The following is a 23,966-nucleotide window of genomic DNA, read 5'->3' as shown; positions in this document are numbered from 1 at the left end:
AGAAAGAAGGACAAGGGAAGACCAGTTAGTTACTGTGCAGGAATTGGTCTTTCTCTGAGGCCTGGTGCCACGCAGGGAAAAGAGAGCTGTGTCCGAGGCAAGCCTGCTGCACCCACCAAGGCACCCTTCTGCGGTTCCAAGCTCGGGCTTCCTCTTGTTGGGTGCCCCTCCCTCCGGTGCCCTTGCCCCGTCCCCTCATCTGTAAGGTCCTGAGATTTGCTGGGACACTTAATCCATATGGAGCTGATTCATTCCCATCTAAATCATCCCAGCGAGCTTCTCTAAGAGCCCTCTGATGTGCCAGCCACCATTGCTCTCCCCGGGCAGCAGCGGGCTGGGGGCTGCCAGTAAACAAACCTCCGCCACCATCCATCCATCCTGGCTCTGGCCATCAGTCCTGCCAAGACCATTCATCTCTCCAGCTTTCCTCCCCACCTCCTCCAGCCCTCCCTCTCCTCTCAGTCCCTCTCTGGGTTCCCTCCCCATCAGGCCTTGGCTAGAGTCTCTGCCTCTCTTCCTTGTCCCAGAAGATGTTAAAAGGGTCTTCTCAGCCATACCCCTTAGTGTAGCAGAAGCCTTACATTACTTCTGGTCCAGCAAGGTGAGGTTTTCCTGGTTCATTGCCTTCCAAGAAGAGAATCGTTCCAGTCTGATTTACTGTTCAGCACTGATGTTCCAGGGGAGTTCCTTCTTCTGTCTACCTTACTGACTAGTGATTCACGTGTGATCATATGCCTGGATGGGCGTGAGGGCAGGTGATAAGGTTCCTTTCTTTCCTTCCCTTCCCTGTTCTTTTCTTTTCTTTTCTTTTTTCTGTCTCTCTCTGTGTCCCTCCCTCCCTTCCGTTCGTTCTTCTCTTCCTTCCTTCCTTCCTTCCTTCCTTCCTTCCTTCCTTCCTTCCTTCCTTCCTGCCTGCCTGCCTGCCTGCCTTCCTGCCTGCCTTCCTTCCTTCCTTCCTTCCTTCCTTCCTTCCTTCCTTCCTTCCTTCCTTCCTTTCTTTTCCTTTTTTTTTTTTTTTCTTGAGACAGGTATTCTCTGTGTAGTCCTGGCTGTCTTGGAACTTGCTCTGTAGACCAAGCTGGCCTTAAACTCACAGAGATCTGCCTGCCTCTGCCTCCTGCATGCTGGGATTAAAGTTGTGTGCCATCACTGCCTGGCCAAGGTGATAGGGTTCTACTAAAGTTTTGGAGCCTCTGAGATTTACAACATGGCCCTCTATGAGTTAATGTGATATTTAAGGTACAAGCCCAGTGACATAGACAGCTCTCTCCTCTCTTTCCCTGAGCAAAGTCCCATCCACTGCCAGAGGCACACAGTGAATGTTCAGCACTTATGATCCTGTTAGTGCCCATGAGTGTAATATAACATAGAGCTTGGGAGGTTTTCATTGGATCCCAGGAAGTACAGACTGCAGTACTTCAGTCCAACCATGCTTGTAGTAAATGCACAAGAAAGTCTCTCTCATTTCTGCACTCCTTTCAACCTCCTGTTTATTTTTATTTTCTCTTTTCTATCTCTTCTTTTCTTTTGAGACAGGGTCCCGTGGTATTGTCCAGGCAGGCCTTGAACTCCTGACAATCTTGTGGTGATGGATCTTCCTGTCTCAGCCATCCCAAGGGCTAGGATTACAAGTGTGTGCTACTATGCTCCATTTATTTCTCTCATTCCCCACTTCTCCTTCTTTTTTTGTCTCTATGGCCTCAAACATGCTTAAAAAGTCTCTACCAATGAGCTCTGGGGCTCCAAATAAGCAAGATGCAGATGACATAGCTTGTTCAAAGTACCCTGAATCCTGGTGGCTGTAGGGTGGAGGAGGATGAGCTCGGTGTGTGGGGCAGGCTTACTCTGGCTCTGAAGTAGAATGATTCCATTCTCAGGATCCCTTTATCCATGGGCACTGGCTTGTTATACACCAGCATTAACAGGGGGGAGCATGGAAGGCACCCTGTTCTTGACTGGGTCCTTGTCCCTTCCTAGCTCTGCCAGGGGCTGAATGGTAGGGGCTCTGGCAGCTCGTCAGGAAAGGAGATAGAGTGGTTTTTATAGCCTCATAGTTCAGGAGCTAGTCTGGGTAGTGAAGGAGGCATTCCATAGATATATGTCTTTATCTTGAGCCCCTTGGCAGTAGTAAATGGGAGATGCCAAGGAGAGTGAGGGACACAAAACTTTCAAATGCCCCACTGGCCATCCCTGCCACAGAGACATCAGGAATAACCCCCTGCCCTGGAAAATATTTCACTCTACAGCCCAAGCTACCTAGAACTCACTGTGGCCTTGAACTCATAAGCACATCTGTTCTTCAGTTTCTGGAGTGCTGGGATGATAGGCATGAGCCACTGAGTACCACTTGGCTAAGATCACTGGCTGGGCATTTGCTACGCCCCAGACCTGAGCAGGTCAGGTGGAGCACACACTGCTAGAGTTGTCCCCTCCTCCTCTAGCTGTAGGTTCCCCTGTAGAAGTAATTTTGAGTGCACAGAAGAGGTGGGGCCTCCAGCTGCTGTCCAGCTGTGAAGGTCCCTTACAGCCCCTGTTCAGAAAGAAGTATGGAGAGAGCGGGTGGGGGTGGGTGGGTGAGGCATGGCTTAAGAATGATGGGGTGTTTCTTAGCTCTCTGAGCTCAAGACATATGGGGTATATAAGACCAGGCACAGTGAGAATTATTGCCTACTGAAGAGGACGTGGGGGAATATGAAAACATTCAGGTAGAGGTACCCTATTCCTCCCACCCATCACTATACCACCCAATCCATCTGTGCCAGGCTGGATAAGAGGGAGGTGAGAGGCCACCTGAAAAGTAACTGTCCTTCAGGACCCATGTGATTCCAAAGTATGCCTTGTCCTGACGATGCACGAAGCAAGATCTGTGGACTCAACAGCAATTCTGTAGAAAAAGGGCATGGAGCTGTTCCCACCTCCCTGATTCAGCCCAGTGCCCACTTTCTTCCAACATTTGTCATACCTGGTCTAGCACTTCACCCACCTGCTGGCCCACTGCTCCTAGTACCCCTAGTGCCCTTACTTCTGGGTGGCTCCATTCTATGTCCCCTTTGAATTCCTCTTCTTGTAGCATACTCAGGCAAGCTTCTCTCTCCTCCCAGCTTCTCCCTTGAAAAAGTCTACTTACCAAAACTCACGTTGCTGACAGGTCTTTGGGTGTACTTGTGGGCTGGCACCTCTGCTCAGAAGCTTCTGGGATTTATCATCTGTGTGTCTCTGGGTTCATCATTCACGTATCCAGTGTAGGTTATTATACATACAGTGCAAGCAGGAATCCTCCAGCCTACCAGTCAGCCTGACAACCCCAGTCAGCGAGGATGCCAGAGGCCTTTGAGGATCTGAGAGGAACCCACACCCTTTCCCCAGAAGCTACCTACCTTAGACTGGGCAATAGTAAGGTCTAGTCTCTTTAAGGAAAGATTTCCAGGAATCCAGGGAAGTTCTTGATGGGTGGGGGAGTAGGAAGGAACTTGATCTTTTCAAATTCTGAGGTAGCAGAAAGGCTGACAGGCCTGGGAATGCTCACTTCTATCTCTGCAGAACTGACCCCCAAGAGGGACAAGCACTTGCTTGTTCAGGAACCCTGACTCCTTCACTTACAGTCTGGTTCCGTGCAGTTTCTTATGAGGTTATTCACGTTTTGGCCAGAAATCTGGCTCTTTGTCTTCCTCCCCTAGACCCCTGATCTGAGAACCGTTCTGAGGAAACACCTCCAGCTCCATCTTATGGTGTCAGGAGAATAAAGGTGCAGAACGATTTCTGGACAGCCGCACAGAAAACTAGGGGTGCCTGTTAGGGGAAGAAGTGTGATGAGCAAGCAGATTGGAGGGAGGCAGAAATGCACACCACCCGCCTTCAGCACCCTCCAAATGTGCACATGATGGAAAAGCCTTTACAGCCAAGTGCCCTCCCTCCAGGAAGAAAACCCCACAACTGGGGAACATCTGGATCAAACCGCTGCCATGAAAGCCGCAACATCAAACGAGGTTTTCCTAGCGACCCTGCCCACAGGCCCCGGTCCAAGAAAAATTGCAGGTCTTCCTGCTTGAAGTTTTTAAGTGTCACAGAACCCCTCAAATTTGAGATCTGACCTGATGCACCAGAGACAGATGTCCCCAATGAGCTTGCTTGGGTTTGATCACCCCAGCAGGAGAAGGTTCCTGTGTGACTCAATCCTGGCCGAGCTGGGGCTCAGGAAGCCTGGGATTTAAAGCTGTGTGGTGAGGGGCTCCAGCAGTTCAGGCATGGGGCTGGGGAGCCCCAGGACAGGTGGGCCTTTTAAAACGTGCCTACATCAAAGGTTCCCTTCCCGGCCCTGGCGCCTCTGGGGGGCGTGGGGGTGGGTGGAGAGAGGAACTTGGTGAGTTCACCACATAGCTGCACGTAGGGGAGGCTGTGTGTCTGAGAACTTGTGGGGAATGTGCAGAGGGGGAGGGCAGCCTCTCCCCAGAGGGGAGGGAGGGCAAGGGGGTTTCTCATTTCCCAAATAGCCTCCCCGGGCCAAGGAAAATGGGGCCATATGCTGTCTCCCTCCCTGTCTGCGCCTGGAGGAGAGCAGAAGGGGAGGGTCGCATTCTTCCAGTGTGGGGGAGGATGAAGCAGCTGCTGCTTCAGGGAGTGTAAGAATGGGGGATTCCCACTCGGGTGGAAGCTGGTGAAGTGTGCATGTTCCACAAAGGCGGGAAAGAAGAGGGCTGTAGAGCAAAGATATCCTAGGAGCCAGTCAGCTCTTCTAGGTGCTCTTCCACTCTGGACATCTTGCAGGCTGAGTGGTATATTGTGGAGCAGATTTAGTCCCCCAGATCAGGCTGGAAAATCAGCTCAGATGAAGTCATTTGACAGGAGCTTAGGTGAACTAGTCTGGTTGCTGGATTGTGACCCTGGTTTAAGAAGCTAGGGATTTACTCTTGGAGTGAAAGGTAGACTTCAGTTGGGCAGATCATAGGGTGCTGTTGACATATCTCCTTCAGAAAGTCAGCTCCAGTGATTTCCCCTCCCTCTCAGAGGTGTAGGAATATACCCCCCAGCCCCCGCCCCCTGCCCCCCACACCACCATACCTCATGTTTCTAGTTTGGAGATCAGCTCACATTGAAAGCATTGGTGATTTCTCTCACCAAATAGGTAATCAGTGTCAGCGTTTCCTTTTTGCTCCTAGTACTGCACAATGCTCCCCTGCAGTACTAGGCAGTGTCTCTGCCATGCATTCTAGAGACACAGGGAAAGCCAGGCAATGACTCCTTAGCAACCTGAGGCCTTGGAGGGATGTTCTGCCTTCCAGATCGCACAGGCAGTGTCCAGCTGACCTCTTCTTGGGGTCTCCAGGGAGTGGACAGACCTTTAGCTTGCCTCTGAAACTCATTTTATAAGGCATCACCATCAGATTTATTATTGTGACTTTAGATAATCTTTTTCCTTTCCCCTCCCTGTTCTCTCTCCTCGCCTCTCTCTTGGCCACATGAGGCCACATGCTGTTGGGTCCACAGTGCCACTCTTCTGTCTGGCTCTACATGGAGGCACTGACATGTGGGCTCTCTGAGCTTTCCTAGGGTGCTCCATCTTTTGGCAATTTCCTGGATCTGCCCTTTGGGGTGCTCTGTTCTTTGGAAGAGTAGTTTTGGGTCTATGTTGTAATGGTTCAGTGGGTAAAGGCACTTGTCATCAAGCCTGAGTTGAGATGACCTGAGTTCAATTCCTGGGACCCATATGACATGAAGAGAACTAACTCTTGCAAGTTGTCCCCTTCCCTCCACACATGTGCCATGTCATACACACACACACACACACACGAGAGAGAGAGAGAGAGAGAGAGAGAGAGAGAGAGAGAGAGAGAGAGAGAGAGATATGTTAGTGGATGGAGCTCTGTGGCTGAGCTTCTGTGATCTGCTAAGTCAGGGGTCTCATTTGGATGACTTGGGGTTCTGTCCTAGTGAGATAAGGACCCAGGGGTTTGAATGGTTCTGCAGCGAGAACCTATGCTTGAGGAGTCATTGTGAAGTCTGAGGACAGCAGGAAAATATGGTGACAGCTGAGAGAAGGGAAGAAGGAAGGGCAGGGTAGAGAAAAGAGGATGTGGTGCAGAGTTTAGCAGACATCAGAGGCACGGCAACTTTGCTTGCAGGTGAGGGTGCATTGCGTGAGCCTGGTGGGCTGGTGTGTGGGTGCCCTTGGGCACCTGTAGGCATTTATCCTGAATTCACCTCTCCATCACTATGTCTACTCCTTCACTGTTCAGCTTTCCTTTAACACCCGTTCCCCGCCCCCAACTCCAGGCCCAGCCTGACCGATGTTTGGCAATATCACCCAACACTGAATAAGGTGTTGCCCTGTATTCTGGAGGGCTCCTCCAAGGGCTTCCACTGCCTTTGAAGTGGATAGACTGCAGATTGGTGAGCTGTGTGCCGAGGGAGAGTCTCTCCGCTGTCAGTGTGGTGAGGAAGATCTACACTTTGAGCCCCCCCCTTTTTAAGGGCTGAGGTGTTGACGCCTCAGTTATCAAAACTTGGGTTTTTATCCCAGAAGGTGAGGCTGACAAGTTTGCTAAGTATCTCTGGATTGCTCAGTTCCAGAGACACCAATGCTTGCACTCCCAGAGCACAACTCTAGGTGGCACCATTCGCATACAATTCCACGTGTGGACTCAACCCCCCTACCCCCACTACCAGGGACATATGGGTGGTGCCATCTTAATGCCCCTTTTCAGAACTACCGATATTCAAACGAGACAGAAATGGACAAAATGATGGTTGAAATTAAGTCCTTATGAGAAGCAGGCACCTGAAAAGTGGAGTTGTACCCTGGTGCAGCATGCAGTCTAAGATTAGCAGGGAGCAGAAATGACAAAGCACTTCCACCAGGAAAGAAAATCTCCTTAAAATCCCTAGATGGAAAGCTGGCTGTGGTCACACATGGAACTAAGGTCACGAGTTCAAGGTCATTCTGGGCTACAAAGAAAACCCCATCTTAAAGAAACAAAATGGCAAACAACAACAGACCCTGGTTACAGGAAGATAACTCACAGGTAAGGCCTGATGCTTAGCTGGCACACATCTAATCTGAGGTGAATAGGAACCAGCCTCTGTGTGCGTTCCAGGATTCGGGTTCTTGAAAGCCGAGTGGCTTGGCCACACAGGTTACACTTGTGCTTGCTTGTGAGAACAAGAAATCGCTGAAATCGCAAAGGGAATCTTGGCCCAGATGGGGGTCAGGAATTTGTTTCCTTCCTTTTTCTCCTTCTTAGGAAAGCTTAGTTCATTGTTTAAGATGAAAAAGAACAACCAGATGAATGAAGGAAGGGTCTTTGGGAATGATAAGAAACACCCTCCAGATGTGGTCACTGAGCTGGGCAGGATAAGCTGCCGGGAGGGAGCGGTCTTACTACAGCTGCACAGCTTCTCCAGGCTCCTCTTCCAGAGTGCCTTTGGGATCTATGACTCAGTTTTTGGAATGTTATTTGGGTTCTTTGCTTTTTCTCAAGTCACTGAAATTAATAGCTTTTACTGATTGATTCAAATATTTTATAAACTGGCTCTAGAATAAATTTAAAATATATACATATTATTTTGTTGTGTGTGTGTGCTCGTGAGCATGGGCTCTCCCTTACCTGAATGTATGTATATACACCACATGTGTGCAGGAACTCAATTGTTTGTTTGTTTCTTGGTGTAGTCCTACCTGCCCTGAAACTCAATCTGTAGACCAGGATGGGTTTGAACTTGGAAATCTGCCTGCTTCTGCCTCTGCCCCGCAAGTGCTGGAACTAAAGGCATGTGCTACCATGCCTGGCCTCCTAAAGCTAATCTTTAAAGATGGCATCACAGAAATATTTTTATCAACAGAGGTGCATTTAAAAGTACTTGTATGTCCTCTTACCAGGACTGTTTTGAAGGTCGGCCCTCAGCTGTCCCACTGCATTGGCTTAAAGATGCTGATCATAGACAAATATCCTGTGTTCTGTACTCTACCACCTCTCTTCCCCTACAACAGGAACAGTAATGAATTCTTCTCATAGGCCACTATTCACATTTGCCTTTGACAAAGGAAAGAGGAAACAGGGTCCCATTGCTGTGCCCACAGGGCAGGCCCAAGTGAAGAGACATGCCAGCATCCAATGAGGAGGTGGGGGTTTTATGCACACTGTGGCAACACCCAGCTATGCCAGCTCTTTGTTCACTCTCAAGAGGACTTGCTTAGCTGGGAAAGGATTGCACAGTTCTATTTCAGGGTCCAGATTCCTTTTTGAGATTTATTTACTTTATATGTATGAGAGCTTTATCTGCATACATGTATGTATACCATGTATAAGCCTGGTGCCCAAGGAAGTCAGGAGAAGGTGTCAGGTTATGGGTGGAGTTATGGATGATTGTGAACCACCCTGTGGGTGCTGGGAACTGAGAACTTGAGTCCTCTGTAACAGCAGAGAGCTCTTAAGAGTTGAACCATCTCTCCAGACCTCAGATTCTTTTCTTTTACTTTATTTAGTAGCTCATTATCTTTAATTTTAGTGCTATGGAGGCAGAGGCTGGCTGATCTCTGTGAGTTCAAGGCCATCCTGATCTACAATCGAGTTCCAGGTCAGCCAGGGCTATACAGAGAGACTCTGCCTTACAAAGCAACAACAAAATTGTTTATGGTGCTGGAGCTCCAACTGAAGACTTTGCACATGGTAGACAAGAGTGGTATCTTTGACTTGACTTATACGTCCTCAGCCCTAGCTTAGTCCCTTATTCGTCTACAATTCACATGTTAAAATCAGCCCTAAGGTTTCAAAAAGGGAATCTGTCATAAATTATGTAAAATGCACCTTTCACCGTGGAGGACAGAAGCTACCCATGTTGGTAACCTGTAATCTCAGTTTACAAGAGGATGAGGCAGAAGGCTCACCAGCTCGAGGCCAGCCTGAGCCTCATAGAAAGGCCCTGCCAGACAACAACACAAGAGGGGGTTGTGGGACTCAAAACAAACAGAAATGAAGAACTACAGGTGTGGAAATTTCTAGAGCACAGGAAGAACGCAGGTCAGGGAGACTGAGGCAAATAGGAACTCTTGCCTGCTTTGGGCAGTGGGGTGAGTAGAGGAGGTGACCTCCAGGAGGCTCCACCAGGCAGAAAGTTCAATGAGGCTTTGCTGCCAGCCTAAGCTCCGTGTAACCCAGGAATTCACTGGGAGAAGAGACCCATTTCCCAGGCTTTCACAGCCCTTAGGATTCGTGAGACTCTGGCAAGGGTCCTCATGGATTTTAATTAGGTGATTAATTTTTTTTATTGGGTCCTTTGATATTTCAGAGCTGATCCCACTCCCTCTAGTTGCCCAACTGCCTCCCAAGTGTGAGGAGCAGAGATGAGAGCCCCACCCTGTCCTAGCTCAGGAAGCAGAGAGCTGGGAGGTGGAGATCGCTCTATCACCTCCACACCTCTGAGACCAGTGACACTCTGTACAAAGGAGTCCACCACATCTCCCAGATTTCCCGGGCTAATGAGTAACTCAGTGTGGGGAACATGCCTTCAGGTCCCTTAGCAGCCTTTCTATGCTAAATCCTGGCTGAGCTGGAAGCTGTTTATCCTCCACCCAGGGATTAGGAACCTGTTTGAGTTAGAAGGGCAGAAAAAGGCCAGGGCTGACTCTGCCTCCCACCTGCTTTCAGGAGCTTAGGCCTGGTGCTGAACCAGCAAGGGGGGAGGAAGGAGGGAGGGAGGGAGGGAGAGAGAGAGGGAGAGAGAGAGAGAGAGAGAGAGAGAGAGAGAGAGAGAGAGAGAGAGAGAGAGAGAGATATCTGTCTCCAATCTTTCTTTCCTATTGATCTCCTGCCTCCAGCTGCTTGGCCAACTTTTGAATCTTTCCACCCAGCTTCACCTCTCACCACAACCCTTGTCAAATATCAACATGTCTTAGAAGTGTGGGAAGGAGCAAGAGAGAGGGGTGCTATGTTGTCATGATGGTGACTGGAATCCTATATGTGTTTTCCTATATGAGGCCGGGGGGTGGGGGTCTTCCCCTCCCAAGATCCCTGCCCAATCTCTTGACTTCATCTTGAAAGGAAGAGAAGGTTAGACTCTAGGAAGGACTTACTTTTAGCAGCAGAAGCAGTTCTTTTAGAGTTTTATAAAAATTCAAGTTCAGTATTTTATTGAGAGCAATAAGGTCTTAAAATGAAACAGAGAGAAAAGACTGTTCCCTCGGGCGTCCTGCTGGTGGGGACATTGCCACTTGCTGTTGAAGCACAGAGCTCTTTTCTGGCAATGTGTTCCTGCACGTGCACACACGCACATGTATGCAGGTTTGTTCACCACAGCATGCCTACAGAATTATGTGCCACCGACACAAACATACAGTCTGGCAGGGACCAACAAGTGTGTTACAGAAAGTAGAAATAAAGCCTTTATCCCGTTGTGGTCCCGGGTGCTGTTCAAAGAAGCTTCCAGTGACTGTCAGGGTGAGGCCAACATCAGCCGTGAACACAGTTGTCCCCCCACTTAGAGTCCCTCTACAGGATTGGAGAACACAGGTTTCCTTGGGGAACAAGTCTAGAATAAATAGCATATTTTTCTACCAGAGCCCCGGAAGCACAGCAGGCTCACCTCTGTTTGTCTGAAAGGCTCTGCTGGGATTTGAGGTGCTGTGGTGCCAGCACTAAAGGGTTGGCTTTCTTGGGACACAGTCCTGCTTTAATGGAGAGAAGGCCACATCTTCTAGCCTGTCCACCGTTCCTGAAGCTGTATAGAAGCCCAGGACAGAAAAGGTATGTGACATAGAGATATTTTATAGCCTTGGACTGGATAAAAGCAGATTTGGAGGGAACACGGGATTAACATAGTGCAGAACTCAAGGATCCCAAGGAGAGGGTACAAAGGTCCAAGCGAGAAGGGGAAGACTATGGGTGGATGTAGAGTGTCTGTGTCCATCTGGAAGGGGAGGGAAGAGTAAGGCAGCAGTGAAAAGAAAAGAAGAAATTAAAATGAAGGCCCTGAGCCTGCTAAAGATTGCCAGATTCATACAAAGGGTGGGAGAAGCACCGTGTGGGCTGAGAAGGGCTAGCAGGCAGCGGGCCGCCCAAGGGAAGAGCCCCAGGAGACAGTCTGTCTTTAGGAAAGGTGGGGAGGAAGGCAGGAAGAAGAGGAGCTGCATAGGAAGGCCCTGCCCACTGGGCCGCACGGAGGGTGAAGACTGGACCTGCTTCTCTCTCTTCTGGTTCCAAGCCAGGGTTTTAGCCCCCACCAGCCTCCCTGAGCCCAGGGCTAAGACTGACAGGACTGCAGCTTCTCTGGGCCCTGGGTAGATTTGAATAATTAAGTCATCTGGATTCTTATGATTTACCATTTTCAATGATAAATAGACAGCGCCCAAGCCAGCCAGTTGGCAAAACTCTGGCTGCTAGTTATAATCTGTCAAGCTGCCAGCAGATTCATGTTTTATGCTAATGGAGAGAGACTCATTGACTAGGGGTGGCTGCGACCGGGTCAGCTCTTTCCTCAGGCACCCCAGAGGTCGAGAGGTCGGAGAAGAAGGGTTGAGGCTGATATGGATTTTCTGTAAGGGTCAGTGTAATTTTGTAATAATTCAGCAGTGCACACAAACTGGCACACGGAAGGTCATGTATGCAGAGATATGTTCAGGCCTCGTACACCCACATCACCCTCCACGTACTGGCAGTTGGACCTGTACAGGCCTTTGGGCTTGGGGCAGGCACCTAAGATAGGACTAGGTTCACTTGTCCACCCCTGAAGCCATCTTGAACACGCACACTCTGTATTCACCTTCAGAGGTGCAATTATACCAAGATAAACTTATAGATATATTCGTCAGCCTGGAGAAATGGATGGCATCACCCCCACACTCATGTGCCTGCACTGTGACAGAACAGTCTGCATTACAAAGCTGAGAGGTAACCAGGACCTCCATCCCTTTTCCACCCATTCCATCCTTTACTTCAGGGCATGAAAGCGCCAAGTCCCGGGGAAAACAGCGGGCTGTGTGTCACCCTGCTGACTAGGGTGGCAGAGACAGACCTGAGAAGACATGAGAGCCTGAGACCTGACAAATGCAAAGGCTGCAGTGAAAATCAGTTGACAGACACCAAATCTGTCTTTTTTTTCCATCTGTTTATTTGTATATCTATCCACAACACACGGAGGTCTCAGGGTGGCAAAGATCTTCCGATCCTCGCGGCACTCCGAGGTAAAGGCGGTGCTTTGCCTGTGATGAATACTGAAGAAAATATTAACAGAGCAGACAGCTGCAGCTACTGGCCTGAAAAATGGGCCAAATTGCTCATTTTCCCTCCTAGGTCTCCACCTCAACAAATGTGGATATCATTGCTGGCTGGAGGGGTCTAAGAACAGGTCTGGGTCTGGGTGAAGACCTCCTGTTCCTGGATGTGGAAATCCTGGCCTTTGGTGTGATAGGAAATGCTAATTCCAGACCAATTAAAAGAGCCTGGCCTCTCTTCTGACCCCCAGGTGCCCTCGCAACAGATCAATGTGTACAGGGAGAACGGAGAAGGAGGCAGCTGCCCTTCTGCTGAGAAGAGAATTTGAATTTTCGTTGACTATGAGCAGGACTGGAAGCTGCAGGTCCTTCCTCCCGGCAGCTTTGAGACTGATAGGAACAGGGCACAGGGAGAGATGAGCGGAGCGGGGTTAAACATTCATTTTCCAGGTCCGAGGAGGGGCGAGGACAAACCACACACAAAACTGAGAACAGCGAGGAGCTCAAAGAAGGAACGGGATTTTGCCACCCAGCTTCGCTCCTCATGGCTGTTCAGCCTGCTGAGGTCCCGATTCCTTCAAAGCAGATGAGGGATGAGGAAGTGAGTGTGGGCTCATCCTTTCCACAGTCACCTGGATTGAGCCTTTCTTGGGGGTTGGTGTAGACAATGAGGGGAATCCACATTCTGATGTTCAGGGGTCAGAGTCCACTAGGCTAGTGGGAAACACGACCTCCCAAACACACAAAGAATAGGGAAATGTGCTTTTCTTTTCTAGAAAGTTTAAGGTTTTAATTTGTGATACTGACCCTCATCCCCAGAGAGCAGTAACCTTGGGGACACCAGCACCTCTCTCCCAGAAACAGGGATGGAGTGGAAATGGAAAGTGCAGAATTGTCTACAATGAGTTAAGGCTATAAAGGTCAAAGTCACAACTGGTACCCTGCCCCTGGTTAGCAAATCCCCAGCTTCTTACTTAGGGCCTCTTCTTCGAATCTCTGTATTTGCATCCTCATTATAAACTCCAGAGGCAGAGTGTATGCCAGCCAGCCTCAGGGTCTCAGAGCAGGGCCTGCTGGGATACAAAAATCAAGAGTCCTGGCTCGGCATAGACAAAGGGGGAAAGAACACCAGGAAAAAAAACCAAAAAAACAAAAGCAAAGGCGGGGGTGGGTGGGTTGGGGGAGGTAGAGGGAGGAGGAGGAGAGGAGAGGGAGGGGGAGGATTGGAGGAAAGAAGAGGGGCAACCGTGCTGGACAGAGGCCTCCTTGAAGAGGGTACTGTGAAGAATTCACTGAACCAGCTTACCTCTCTAGCTGTTGAGTTGGGGGATTTCTCAGCCAATGATCAAGGGTTACACTGCTCTTGGAAGACCTGACCCAATGACTTATCCCATCCCACTTTGGGGGAAACAAAGGAGATCTACTTTTATCTTATTTTTGTAGTGCTGAGGATTGAACCCCAGGACCTCACAAGTACTCTCTCACACACAAATGTACAAATGAACCTGAATCATACACATAGACATATATTATATACACACAAAGAAACCTGAGTCACAACATGGAGAAGGGGATAGCTCAGTGGGACAGCACCTGCCTAGCATGCATGAGATATTGGGTTTGAGCCTCAACACCAAAACAAACAAAACAAACCTTGAATTTAATTGGGCAGTTTCTACAGGAGCACTGAGGACAAGGCCTAGGTAATGTAGTACAGGCCCAACAGGCAACAAATACCAAGTTGATTCGTCTCCAAGCAGAGTCTAAAGTCATTTTGACAACTCATCCCTTGTATGGGTTCTGTAAATTACCCTATGCACCCGAGACTTGCTTGGCTCAGAGACTGGCCCTATGCCCTTTCTTACACAGAATTCATTCTTTAATTCCTCCAGAGTTTATAAACTTCATACCAAATTCCTCTCAAATGAATCTCACCTATCCAAGCATGGGGGAACCCCTTAACCTTGTAGTCTTTCGGGGTAACTGATGGAAACGAGTATAGCAAAGAATTTGCTATGGATAGAAAATTTTTCTTGAAGCAGTATATGGTGGCTTATGCCTGTAAATTTCAGCACTCAAAAGGGTAAAGCAGGTAGTCTGCTATGAGTTCAAGGACATCATGAACTACATAGGAAGTGCCAGGCCAGCCTAGGCTTTAGAGTGAGACATTGTCCCAGAAACAACAAAATCAAGGTTTTTCTTCTTATCAATGAAGAAAACAAAGATTCCCCTCTCCTACCTTGTGGAACAGGCCCCCTCTTCTTCCTTTTCCCATGTACCTATTAAGGAAGTCAAAACTGCTGAGCAACCTTGCAGTGCAAAAGGCATATTTGACAGGTGATCAAACCAAGAAGCAGGGTCACAGAGGTGAAGCACCCAGAGCCCAGAGCAGGGTATCCCAGTCTGCTGATCCCCTTTGGCATCAGGGTCAAGACAGAGCACTGTGGTCCTCAGGCTTTGGCCTACACTTGTTCAGCAACATCATCTTGGCTGGGTGATGGAGCACTGCAAGCTGGTGAGATGGGCTGGGAATGAATCTCTCTCTCTCTCTCTGTTTTATCCCTCATTTTAACACCAAACCAAACCAAACCCAAATGAGCCAGATTCTGCCTCTCCATTCTGCCCTCTGCCAATATTTCTTTTCTGTATGCTTCCTTCCTTCCTGGTCTCTTAGAGTCTCTTCCTCTGGCAGGGCACTTGGGATTTTACAGGCATGCAGACACATTTTTTCCTGCCCGCCCAGTCTCTTGTCTTTGTTGTTCTGCATTTTCCTGGCACATCTTGCTATCTTTCTTTGTTCCTAAGTCTATTCTACAGTGTACAGATGGCATCAATGGGCCCTTTCCCAGAGGAAGGCTGGTCAGCATCTACCTACCCACCCTTCACACTGTTCTTTCTCAATTCCCTTCAGGTTGGGACCCTATTCCTGGGTGTCCCCTTACTTAACATGTCCCAGTGGGTGGGACCCACTATAGGCTTAGGAAAGCTGTTCTAAACTGTTTGTGGCTCCATCAATCCTAAGAGAAAAAGAGCATGAGGGGAATGCAAAGAGAAAAGGAGAGACAGGCCCCACATTGGGGGTGGGTGGGGGTGGTGAGGAGACAGAAGCAAAGGGAGCAGATTAATTGAAGGGGGAGGGGGAAGCCAATGACCCTGTGCTTTTCTCTGAAAAAGCTTTGGTTTTGGTTTTGGTTTTTCCCAGAGTGCTAGGATTGCAGGCATGAGCCATCACATCACACTCCTATTTGAATACCACTCCCTTGGTGCCTACCTCTTTAGGGTTCCTCTCAAAGTCCAGATTTGGCCAACCATGGCAAACTTATTCTAGGCAGTTACTCCACCCCCACCCCCAACCCCCTACTCCACACCCCGAAGCTGTTCTAACCTGGTCTGGGAGAACCCAGTTCCTGGACAAAGCGTCCCCTCCCCCACAGATGCTCCAGTCTAAGTGGGGCCTAGTGGCCTGCAGGGCCAGAGACACCATTCGTTCCAAGTAACCCACTGCCCTTCCCCCAAATTGCTCCAAATGCAATTTTTAGTTTTTGCATTTATCTTTAGCCTGATTCATCCAGCCTCGGGTTCCCAGAGGACCCCGACCTAAAAACCTCAAGTGCAGGTACACCCTGAGCACCAGTTAGGTGACCATTCACTGCACTTTCAATGGCCTGCCTGACCTACTACCCCTTAAACCACCTGCCGTCCTGTGCTCTGCCCTCTCCTCTAGTCCGGCTCCAATGTAGCTCTCTGAAGGACTTCTGATCTTAACTCCCTTTGAAAACCTTCTCATCTCTTCCTGTAGGGTATCTTTCCAGGAGGGGCAATCAGACCCCAGAGCAGACTCTTTCTCTGGTCTCCTTGGGGTACTGGAGAAGGCAGGAAGGTTGTAGATTATATATAGACCCGGAGGGGGGAGGGAAAGTTGCATACACCCTAGAAAAATGGGTCTCTGAGTCAAACTAGATTAGAAACAATAGTAAAGGCACTGTGAGTGTTCCATCTTGCACCTCTCTTAAAATCAGTAGAGGGATCCCAGGAAAAGCTGGACCTTATCCCACCTACATCCCAGCACAGCCAGAAACTCTCTGGGGGTCCTCTCCCTTTCTGTGGATCTGTTCCTGGGGAAGTCCGAGGGTCCCTAGGGCCTATTGGGACGAAAAGGTTTGGGATTGTGAGGTTCTTCGGATGTACTTAGTCCAGACCCTGGAGCCAGCAATACCGCACCCCACCCCCTTACCTAAAACCTCAAACCCCAACTCTGTTTTTCCTCCCCACCAAGCACTTGGAAAAAAAAAACTTTTTAAAGTTCCTTCAAGTTGCATTTGGGGAAAAGAATCCCCTGCGGACTCTAGGTCTCTTTGCCCCAATTTTCACTTTTCTTCCCTAGTCTCAGAAGCATCCCTACTCTTCCCACCCCTGCCAGCTGCCACCCTAGTGCCCAAACTCAAGAAGGAGAAGATGTCCTAAGCCCAAAACTTATGGTTGCCCACCCCCAGCCCACATCCCTCGGAGGGCTGAAGACGGGTCAGAGTTCGCCTGCAAAGAAAGCAGGGTGGAGAAAGGGGAAGAGAGAGAGAGAACCAGAGCCACAAATTTCCAGACTGAAGCTTTGCGCTCCAGGCCCCGCTCACCTGCTCTGGACAGGCTCCAATAGATTTTCGTCCACTCAAAAGTTTGTCCCCTTCGCAAAGGATTTCCAGGAGAGGCCCACATTTGACTCTGGGGGTGGGGGTGAGGAGCCCGGGAGGGCGCAGACGCCTGATCTAAAGCGACCGGGGGAAGCGGGGCGCGTGTGACCGTCCCCAAAGTAAGGGCGAAGCGGCGATCCACAGAGCATCCGAGAGAGCCCCCTTGGTTGCTAGCCCCGGGACGTCCCCGGGACGGCCCTAGGACGGCCCCAGACTACAGAGTGCTAACGCAGGGGTGGAGAACACCGGGCAGCTGAAAGGAAGGATAGAAAGGATTGTGGCGACGTCCGTGGTGTCCTCCAATTTCTGCCCCGGCGGGTGTGCCCCAGCCCACAACATTCCCTGGACTCCTTCTGGGAAGCGCTCAGGACCCTCACTTGTCGGAAAGGGAGGATGAGGGTCCCCTTAACCCCACCCCCCGCGCTATTACCCCCCCCACACACACACACACCCAGAGCCGAGGGACAGACAGAGAATTGCAACTAGAAATTCGATCTATTGGTACGAGACACCACGTGCTCGAGGGCTGGCCAATGACCAGGCCGCCCGGGATGAGCTAATAATGGAAGCAATTTGTAACTTTCAGTAGCTCTCTAGGCCTAGGTACCGGTGGGAGGGAGGCTGGCGGAGGGGGAGACAGCACCCCCAGTTTTTTTTGCCCAGCCTGTTTGTCTAGGGAAACTCGGATCCCCGGGCCCTCCTTTTCCTTTACAGCAGTGTTCTTCGTTCCACTCCTGACCGACAGCACAGCCAGGTAAGCTGGTCCCTGCCCATCAAAACCCACTTTTTCCAAGCACCTGCAGACTAGCCTCCCTTCTTGCTCCATCAGACAACTGAAATCCAATTTTGTTTTTCTCTTAGTTGAAAGAAAAAGAATCCTCTTGTTTTCCTTAGCGTAATCCTATTTGGAGGGGAATTAGGTTTGTTGTACTTTCCGCGGGGGCGGGGGGTGGGGGTGGGGGGAGGCAGAGGATTGGCGATGCTTTATTCTTTCAGAAGTCTTTCCTCCCTTCTCTTGGGAAACTCTACTCCGGGAGTGTTTACTGTTCCCTGGGGATGAATTACATCTTTGTTCACTAGTTCTTTAGCGATGTCAAGTTCACCTCGCTTCTCCACCCCCCTCTTCAGGTCAGCATTTACAAATAAACACTTTCCATATTTTAAATTTTTCTCTTCCCCTACTAGTTTTTATGCGGTTTAGAATCTCCAGTTTTTTCCCCTCCAGGTGGACTGGGATTTAGTTTTGTATTGGACCCTCTTTTTGTTTTGTAAACGACTTTATTGTTTGGGAAACCATATGGGATGTGAACAAGCTCTTTGGTAAGTTCCAGTGGATCTATGGGAATAAAATTGTGGAATATTATACACATTTTCCTCACTTTTTTAAACTTTGATTTTTATGTATTCACTTCAATTTAAGAATCCTGACCTTGTAGCTTTTGTATGCTAAGCGTTTATTATTATTATTTCCTAAGCCTCACCATCTTGCACATTTCTCCCTTTTCCTCAGCCCCCTTTCTACCCCAGACTCTTCCATCTCAGAAGTCACATTCCTATTCCTACACTGTCCCAATTGGGGACACCTCCCTCTGCTTCCAAAGTCAGCTGAAATAGGAAGGTCGAGTGTCCTCCAACTTTTCATTTTAGGTTGAATTTCTTTTCATTTGTCTGTTCTTTGGCACACAGAGTTGAATTTTTAGTTCTTGGTTTTTTTTTCCCTTAAGTTTTAGAAAAATGCAAGCAAGTTTCATTTCTGCCTATTGGGCCTTTTATCTTCTGCGGAGAACTCCCAGAAGAGAAATACAGTGTTTACTTTCACTTTACTTTTGATCAAGCTGGTGTCTGCAGAGGTGGGGGTATTCCTTTTGTGTTTGTTTTTTAGACAACATTTTACTATGTAGCCCTGGCTGGCCTGAAAGTCAACTATGTAGACCAGGCTGGCCTCCAACTCTCAGAGATCACCTGCCTGTGCCTATATAAGTGCTGGGATTAAAAGTGTATGCCATCACTCCTGGCTAATTCTTCCTTTTTAAAGATGTTACTAAGAAGGTAAACTGATAGAATGTGTAATCTAGAGTTCTAATCTATTCAGAATTATTGAAGCTACAAAAGTAAGATTGCAAGAGTAACTCACACTCTGGGAAGATGGCCCAGGGTGACTGTATGTCTGTTGTGCCTCTGTGCTGGGCAGAAGAAGAGGAGCTGCTCCTCCCTCTGGTCCCAGCTCCATTGTCACATTGACATTCTGGGCACATGTGGCCCAGCCCCCACTGGCTCCTCCAAGTATGAATCTAAATTACTATTAATAAGGGGCTGCTCCAAGCTAATTGGCATTAAAAGAATTCATTTCAATTTGTTAATATTAAATGAACACTCTGCACTTTAGCTCCCTTCCTCGCCCTGGATTCCCAGATGAGTGATGGGAAGCAGGGCGGGGGAGCAGGCAGGATTTTATGTCTGGTTTTCTAGCTTGGCCACTGTTGGACCTTCCCTGTGGTTGTGAGACCAGGCAAGGTGGAGGCCTGAAGGGGGGAAATCTGAGGGTCTTATTCTTTATCATCCTGTAAAGCAGGAGCTGTGGGTAAGGGTGAATGACGGGGGTCAAAGGAGAGACCCAAAAAGGTTTAGGGGATAGTGTGGGCAAGCAGCCAGGGTTCTGCAGTTGCTAGCAAGGGACCCTGGACTTTTCTATCATTTCAGTTTCTTGGTCTATGAAGCAAGGATTATAAAATGAAGGATATGTCTTAGGGTTGTCTGAGATTCCATGAAACACACATGATGTGTTCTGCAGCATGCTGGGTACATAGGTAACACTACTACATGTTGCCTCACTTTCTGATCCAGTAATTGCTGGATTGGACTCTCAGACCTGCCTTTAATTAGCTGTATGCTCTCCAAGCAATTATTTGAGCAGTGAACGTCTGTTTTCTTATTGGTATCAGAGTCAATAGCTTCTGGGCTCAGACATGGAACATAGAAGGGAATTTCAGTGCAAAGTGCCTGGAACAACTCAAGTCTCATCATGCTACATGAAAGCTGCTTTGGACAATGTTGTCCTTTGGGTGAGCAAGGTGAGAATAAGCAGGTTGAGAAGGCTCCTCACAGCTATGTAAGGAGCTGCACATTGAAAGTTGAGTTCTAATCTTTTTTTCTTTTATTATAGAAAAATAAATATACAAGATGGTTAGATGCTTAAACTATAGTAGTCATGAAGACTTTTCTTTTGGGTTTTGAGACAGGATCTCTTGCAGCCCAAGCTGACCTAAAACTTGCAATGAAACAATCAAAGGGTGACCTTGAACTTCTGGTTCTCCTGACTCTGCTTCTCAAGTGCTGGGCTTACAGGTAGGAGCCACCATGACTAGTCTATAGAAACATAGCTTAATGTCTTCCTGTGCTGTACTTCTGAAGAAGGCAGCAAAAGAATTCACCTGAAAGGAAAGGCAGTACACATGTAAAGTCAGGTGGAGGATGGGGCCAGATCACTACAGCAGATGGAGTGGCGGGTGGGTGAGTGGGTGGGAGATAGTATTCTGATATTCCATCTGAGAAGATTTCCCAGAGGAGGTAACTATAGGTTAGGATTCCAGTGGATGTTAAAGATAATAGGAATAGAAAAATATAGGGAAGAAGTTATACATTGATGAGAAAGAGGAAGAATCATGCCAAGGCCGGCTAAGAGTAGGGAGATAAAGCATAACTTTCTTGCTGGCACCAAGCCAAAGTAATCACCACTCACTGAAGGCATACTGTGTGCAAGGCACATAAGATTGTGAAAGGTACATAAGAATCACTACTCGCTGAGGGGTTAGCAGTGGGCAAGACGATGTGAGGGAGTTGCGGTCAGACAGTGGAGACAGGAACTGTTCTCATATCTACATGAAGAAGGATGAAGGAATGCTCTATGGACAGAGCTGCTAAGTTACTCTTCTGGGACTGCTGTTTGTGGATGAATCACAGGAGTCTGACTGTGCTGCAACACTTCCAGGTGATGGTTTTAATGGCTTTCCCCTGGGGACATCCAGTGAGGATTTGAGTCCTCAGTAAAGAATGTCAGTTGTCACAGAAGTCTTATTCTCTTTTTGTATCACTGCAGGGCCTTCTATTCCAACACCTCTTCCAGCGACCTGGTCAGGTGTGGCCAATGGAAGCAAGAGCCCAGTGAAGTCGCCTAAGCCCGAGGGCATGGTAAGTTCTTTGTGCCCCATTTCTCATGTCATGGATGATACTGAGATGAGGTCTGGCTGGAAGCTTGAAGAGCAAAGCGACAGTGTTGAGAGGAACCCAAGTCCTCAAGCAACCAGTGGAAGAGAGCTGACTGCACTTTGCCTGCTCTTTTGTACTGTTACTTCTGTGACAGATACACTGTTTCCTCTGCTGCTGTTTGAGACCTTTTTATTGTAACCTTTCTCAGTCAGCCTTCCTAATACACTTTCTCACAGTACACCTGCTGACTTAAACTCATGTTAAGGGTCACACTTAAGGTGGGATGGTGATAATGATGACATTAGTTGAGCCAGAGGCTAGACTAAGATGTCTAAGTCTGTATAGCCCTGACAGCCCTCTGAGAAAGTGTTACAATTTCCAACTGACAAATAAGGTTTAAAGAAAGTTGCAATTCCCACCTTATGAATAAGGTTTAAAGAAAGTAGCTGAGCTGACTTACACCTTTTAGTTTGGTTTTGCTTTTTTTTTTTTTTTTTTTTTTTTTTTGAGATAGAATCTTCACTCTGTCAGACAGGCTGACCTACAAATCACTGTGTAGCCTGGCTGACCTTGCATTTACATCAGTTCTTTCTGCTTTGGCCTTCCAAATGCTAAACGTAGAGTTGTGAGCCCTCATGACTGGTGATCTTTGAGGGATATTGATATGTAGTCTAGGTTAACCTTGAATTCATAATTGTCCTGACTCTTAAGTGCTAAGATTAAAGATGTGCTCCATCATGTCAGATTCTAGGTGCATGCCTCACCTTGGGCCAAATCCACTCTTCAGGTCAGAATGAGAGGGGACTTTGGAGAGCAACCCATTACCAAATTGTTCCTTGACAGTTAATCAGAGAGGTCTGGGAGTCCCAGTGCTTCTCTCAAGAATGTTTACTCACCTTAAATGGTAGAATGCTATGTAAGGCTTTAGTGAAGAGAAGGGGCTCGATATGGTGGCACAGACCTGTAATGCAAGCACTGAGGAGGTGGAGGCAGCAGGAACAACTTCAGCTGTACAAGTTGATCACCCTATCTCAGAACAACAGAAGAGCCAGGCATTGCAACTGGCCAAAAACCTCCAATAGATACGATTCTCTCTGTGTCTCTGGATAGCCTGGGTCATCTAGAATGAGGGCTGTGCATGTGGTTTTCCTTCACCAGCTCTTGGGAGGTCAGACTGAATTTGGATTCTCAGGTTCCTTCTGTTGGCTATCTGCCCTGAGCAGGGGTGGTGTGTACCTTTCCTCCACTATCCTTGTCACCAGATGCTAGGGAAGGCATGCTGGGGTCAGAGCCAAAGCAGGAAAAGGCACCCTTCAGCCCCTCTCTAGTCTCTGCACATTTCTATATGGAACTGGGGCCCTTTCTTCCCCTAAGCCCCACCTCTTAGCCCACCAGGAAGGAGAAAGGGAAATTGCCATAAATCCCCCTATTTATACAAGAAGACAGTGTGTTTCTCATGCCAGAAAAAACACAGAAAGGGAGCTGTCAGGGAAGAAGGGACCCAGCCCCAGATCTTGAGGGGTCAATTTATCTTCCCCAGTCATGGCTTGGGGACTACTGCAACACTAGCTGTGGGAGATGCAGGTTGGGAGTTTGGGGGCAGCCAGGATAGAACTGCCTGGCCTTTGTTTCTGACCTCAGCCTTTCTGCTTCATCTGAGAGGCCCCCTTCCCCTGATGCTCTTTTTCAAAACAACTTTCCTAAGTTGTAACTCACAAGGAGCACAACCCTACTTGGAATGGATCATTCGTGGCTTTAGAATCTTAATGGACATGTGCAACTGTCGGCACAATCTATTTAAGAGTATTCTGAGCCCTCAGAGAGCAGCCACCTGCCCACAGGTGACCAAATCCTTATCCTCAATAACCCTTCTAACTGAGCAGCCAACAAGCTGCCCTCTACCTATTCAGGATGGCCTAGGAATGGCTTCATGCAGTAGGTGGCCTTCTGTGATTGGCTCCTTTTCCTTGGTTCTTATGCATTGCTGTGTCAAAGCACGCATCCATTCTCGTTCCTTCTCATGGATGAGTTACTTCAACGGTAGACAGACCACCTTCCGGGTATGTGTTCATCAGTACATGGGCATTTAGGTTGTTCCCATGTCCAGACACTATGATTTTCTATGTCTCTAGACAGTTTGAATCATCTAGAGTGAACTCTGCAGCCAGGAACAGGCCTGACTTATGTGTGGGAACCTCCAGTGTCCATGGAAGCCAGGCTTTTGCACCTGGTCTTGGTGCTTCTCCCCCTGGTTACATTGCTGAGGATGGCCATTGACTTTTTTATCCAGCAGCTCTCTATTTGTCCCCTTGCTGTCCTCAGACCCCTCTCCTGCAGCTTCAGAGTCTGAGTGGATAAACAGGAATACTTCCCCAAGGATGGCCCCATGTAATCCTCTATGTGTGCTACTGGTAAATGGAAACCCTTGGGCCAAGGGAAAGTCAAGTCGTTGAGGGTGTATCTGCTTCAGAGTCCAAGTCTCCTTCCCATGTCCCCACCTCACTTCTCTCAGTTTACTCGTTCTTCTGCTGACACCAGAAACTGCCCTACCTGCATCAATCCTAACATACCAGTGGGACCAGCAGGATGCATACAAGAAGTCCAAATAGTGCCAGGTTGCATTTGTTGAATGAGTGGATGAGGGATGATTCCATACTCTGGAAATAAACTGTGGAGAAGATCAGTTATAAATCTCTATCTATTACTACCCCTTTCCTAGTCTGGAAATCAGCATTTTCCCCACAAAGGTAGGTGAAGAAAGCACAAAATGCTACCTCTATAATAGCTGCTATTTATTGGACCGGCGTTTATATGTCTGATTGGTTTTCATCTCTCTCCCTCTCCCTCTCCCTCTCCCTCTCCCTCTCCCTCTC

General features: G+C 48.5%; 2 long non-coding RNA genes across 3 annotated transcripts in view; one reads left to right on the top strand and one right to left on the bottom strand.

Moving 5' to 3' along the window:
- Positions 1 to 13,041: 13,041 nt before the first annotated feature.
- Positions 13,042 to 17,360, bottom strand: LOC110311084. The gene is made up of 3 exons (XR_002379907.1): positions 17,339 to 17,360; positions 16,831 to 17,140; positions 13,042 to 13,275 (listed from the first exon to the last, which is right to left on the bottom strand). It is a non-coding gene; the product is annotated as an uncharacterized LOC110311084 (long non-coding RNA).
- A 142-nt stretch (positions 17,361 to 17,502) lies between these two features.
- Positions 17,503 to 23,966, top strand: part of LOC110311086 — a 6,915-nt gene continuing 451 nt past the window's right edge. The window contains exons 1-3 of one of the 2 annotated variants that reach the window (XR_002379908.2): positions 17,503 to 17,641; positions 20,127 to 20,232; positions 20,984 to 21,075. This is a non-coding gene — a long non-coding RNA (uncharacterized LOC110311086). Of the gene's footprint in view, positions 17,642 to 20,126; positions 20,233 to 20,785; positions 20,876 to 20,983; positions 21,076 to 23,966 lie in introns of those variants that run through there. The other variant, XR_002379909.2, reaches the window with a different exon arrangement.

Source organism: Mus caroli, chromosome 15 (genome assembly GCF_900094665.2).
Source record: "Mus caroli chromosome 15, CAROLI_EIJ_v1.1, whole genome shotgun sequence".
Classification (NCBI taxonomy): Eukaryota; Metazoa; Chordata; class Mammalia; order Rodentia; family Muridae; genus Mus; species Mus caroli.
This window is presented reverse-complemented; position numbering and strand designations above follow the sequence as displayed.